This window comes from Ischnura elegans, chromosome 3 (assembly GCF_921293095.1).
Source record: "Ischnura elegans chromosome 3, ioIscEleg1.1, whole genome shotgun sequence".
Lineage (NCBI taxonomy): Eukaryota > Metazoa > Arthropoda > Insecta > Odonata > Coenagrionidae > Ischnura > Ischnura elegans.
The window spans coordinates 26,604,760-26,608,988 of NC_060248.1; positions in this window are offsets into that span (position 1 = coordinate 26,604,760).

Consider the following 4,229-nt stretch of genomic DNA (forward strand, 5'->3'; position numbering starts at 1 on the left):
CCTTCCTCCTTACGCCCCTCTCTCCATTCTTAAAAAGATACCCTTCCAACTCGCCTGACTGGTCGCTAGATTTCTTTCGGCGTCCCTCACCGCTCCCTAGCCTCGCCCAACCCAGTGAAGATTTTGTATTACTATTACCGGTAATTTATGGGTTAAATTAAATTTGATTGGAAGACGGTATAGCTATTTTATTAATCACCCCCACCTGTACTCATTCCAACTCTTATGATGTTCTTTAATCAGGTGTATTTGCTTTCTGGCCATTTACTTTTTCGGTGATAAAGTAATTGATTTTTTGGTAAGTTGTAGCTAAGGTTAGATTGGATGAAGAAAATTGTATATAATTTTTGTCGATAAAATAATCATCAGAAACGCTCGATTTGTACTTTTATTGAACTTTTATGCAGGATTATTGTATAATTGATGCATTAAATTCCAAATGTTCTGGATTCCATGGCCACTTGCTAAGTAACTAAAATATATGGTGGGCTTCTTCTATAAGGAAAATTTCTGACAATCCTAAATCACTCCACATTATATTCTGTGGGGATATTAATGGTTCCATTACTCAGTGGTTCCCTACAGCATTGCCATTTATTTCTCCTGTGTGCGTCCGTTTAATTTGTCCTCATTCATTATCAAAATCCCGACAGTTTTCATACGGATTGAAGCGCTTAGATTCAGTTGTCAGAACGCGATATTATTTCCAATAACAGCAATATTGGTTGTATGAAATGGCAATTGATCCTTTTAGAAATGAAATTTTTACAAAATTTCTCCTGCCATTCGGAAGTTGGTTCTCCCAAAATTGGCTATTTTCTATTGCTGGTATTGTGTTGAAATGCACCATTAAACGGCTGTCTAAGGTCTTCCTTAACGTCAGTTTTTTTCATAATAATGTGGCATTTTACAGAGATTGTGGCTTTTGCCAGACTTTTTTAGTCTATAAACTCTGTAAATAGTCTTTGAAATGAAGCTTCAAACCTTTCTGCCATCCTGTTGATTTTCCCATTTTGCGTTTACCTCTTTTGGTTTTTTCAAATATAAGCTCATGTTGTCCTAGCATTTTCTTAAGTATCTTTATTATGTGTGTGCCTATGCAATACTTCCCTCCTACTGGTTTCGTTAGTATTTGATTTCCTGACCATTTACTTTTTCGGTGATAAAGTAATTGATTTTTGATAAGTTGTTGCTGAGGTTAGGTTAGTTCAAGAAAATTGCATAAAATTTTCGTCGATGAATTGACCATCAATATAATGACAAACGCTCTTTTGTACTTTCGTTGAATTTTTATGTCAGGTTACTGAATAATTGATGCATTAAATTCCAAATGTTCTGCATTCCATTACCACTCGCTAAGGCAATTAAAATATTGCATTATGATTCTCTGCGTTCCAGAAACATTTGCTTTTAATTTCTGGTGTTTCTTCCAAGGCTGTGGCTAGAAAAAAGTTTCCGAGTTGAATGAACCCATGACCGCTTTATCCAGTCCTTATACATTACTCGATGTTAGATAGCCCTAGCCTGTCGAACCGAAGGACGTGGTTTCGAGTTCCGTCTTAGTAGATGACCCTCACGCATGGCAGGAACGTCCGTTCTTCTTTGGTGAAAGCTCTCTCTTTGCTATTTTCGGGGGCGATGGGAATAAATAAATTAATAAATCAGTTCGCCGTGACTAATGCGAAAAAAGATCGTACTTATTTGTGGAAATGTCCGGAACCGGCCGAAATGCGTTGAAATATGTGCCAAATATGGATTAATATTTCCTATATTGTGTTCAATGTTGTTCAAGCACGTTGGCGAGGAATTTTTTTTTACTTGAATTCAGCTTCAAATCAACTCGTCAAAGAAGATTTTTAGCGTAGGAAAATTATATAGTTACAGGCACAACTATTGAAGGAAATTAATCTTTTCATACCTCTATGAGTATCAGTGGCGCAGCGAGGGGGGGTTTTGGGGGATAAAACCCCCCCCAGAGCTGAGAGAAATTTTTTATCCATTTAAAATTTTAATCCATTTTACTTAATGGAATAGTATTACTTATAGTGTTCGGATCAGCCAAATACCTCTCATAAAGCGGTAAAACTAGTCATTTTGAACCATTAATCTTAAAATTTTCTAAAGCGTTGCTATTTTTTTTACCGAATTTCCTCTATTATTTCAGGAGAGTAAAGTTGTAAAACTTAGAGGAACTAGTTAGCCTATAATGTCCACGAAACCGGATAGTTGCCAAACAATGGGAGGTTCAACAGGTGGGGCCGCCCGTCTAGCCTAGTGAAAGTGGTCTATAGTTTTAGGTTTTTGGCTCTTGTAGCGATTGCTTAATAGTTGTTTCGGAGAGGTAGGTCACCTTCAGAAATATTCCTCCTCTGAACGAACATATACCAGCGCCGCGTTGCTAAGCGGCGTTGCATCTAAAAAAATCGAGTTTGAGATAAACAGGACTCTTATTCTTTGTGTACGCATAGATTTATGAGCAGTAGTTTGGCGCTACCCCACGTTCATTACTTTGCAAGGGTGAATGGCTGGCATTTTTGCTCTCTTGCCATTACTCGATCGAAAGAGAGCTAAAAAAAATGAAAATTGGAGTTCGGGTTGGTCTGTAGTCTAGAATGCTGGATTCCCACATTGGTGGTCCGGTCTCAAACCACAGCGATGGCAGAGATTTTCAGAGAATGCCCAATCCCTTTCTTAAGTGCTTTGTGGAGGGAACTTCAAGCACTCTGTCCGTCGGATGGGACGTTAAGCCGTGGTCCCCTTGGCACCTTTCGTTAATATCAGGCTGATGCCGACGCTGCGCTTCTTTCTGTGACCTTAGCTGTCGGTCGCCTCCTCCAAATACTACCTACCTACGTATGGAAATGGAATTCATAGCTTTATTATGGAATCCCTTTTCGTTGCCTAGGATATACTTGTTTATATAGAGTATTTCTTAAAAGGGCACAGTTTTATAACCATGTGATTTTGTTGTAAAATTCACACGTCTATGGCTTAGATCAGGGTAATCTAGACTCTAACCTTTCTAAGCTTACCTTTGAATTGAAGCTTTGAGTAAGTAAGTTCCTGTTTATCTTTACGTTTTGTTTACAGTTTACCACGCGCTGCGCTATTGTCTATGGTGATATTCACCTGGGATTCATTGGCGACAATCTTACATCAAATAGCAATTCATCGCTGTGACACTGAACAGTTAATTATGATTAATATTTCAATAATCGCCTTACGCATTAGATTTTATGGGCAGTGTGGGAGCTTTTAGTCAATTATCCAGACAGTTCAGTGGTTCGAAAATGCTCTTGCATTCATAGTATGTTCAAGTGCAATTATGAAATAATCTTTGAAATTCAATTTCGATTTCCAGTAAAGGTGACTTATTTTTGACGTCTTCTTCGTATTGAGAGGGTATAATTTAATATTTTATTCAATTAATTGTACACTGTTCCATCACTTTTTAGCGGGTAATTTACAATTATTTAAATTAGTTCGATTGCCTTTCCTCTCCTGATAACACTCCAGTTCATAATCACCCTTAGTAATGCTTCAGGTACTGTAGAAATAAAAACGGAAATTTGGTTGTTTTCACTGAGGTATGAGATAAGTATTCTTTGTGATAAATGCTGGGTAAATTTAGTGTATTGATTCAGAGGTGTTTGCTGATCTGTGTACTGTGGCACTCATGCCGAGTAACGGAGCTAGGCTCTTTTTTCACATTTGTAATAATAAGTCAGCTTGAATTTTTTTCTCGCAAGGTATCGAGTAACAAGATAAGGGTGCATTGATAAGATCAGTGGTCGCTAGGGAAGGCAGCTATCAGCTCAGGACATATTCTACACTGCCATGCCGTGCTAGGAAGAGGTGGGCTCTTCAATGGGAATACATGGAGTAGAGCGTTGGGCTGCTTATCGCAGGGTCCTGGGTTCAAATCTCGTGTTAAACCTTTATACATCACCTAGCAGAAATCCATGAACTGCATGTCGACTCAGGGACAGGAACTGGTTCAAGGGTGGATCCAGGATTTCTTTCTGGGGGGGGGGGGGCACAAGCAAGGCCGCATCCAGGATTTTGTTTTGGAGGGGGCGCAAGGATACCTCGTCATACAAAACGAACGCAATGATAATGGGACCGTATTAAAAATCTTGTATATTTGTTACGGGTCTGGGGGGGTGGGGTGTGCCCCCATACCCCCCCCTAGATCCGCCTATGAACTGGTCCCCTTACTCTTTTGTAAT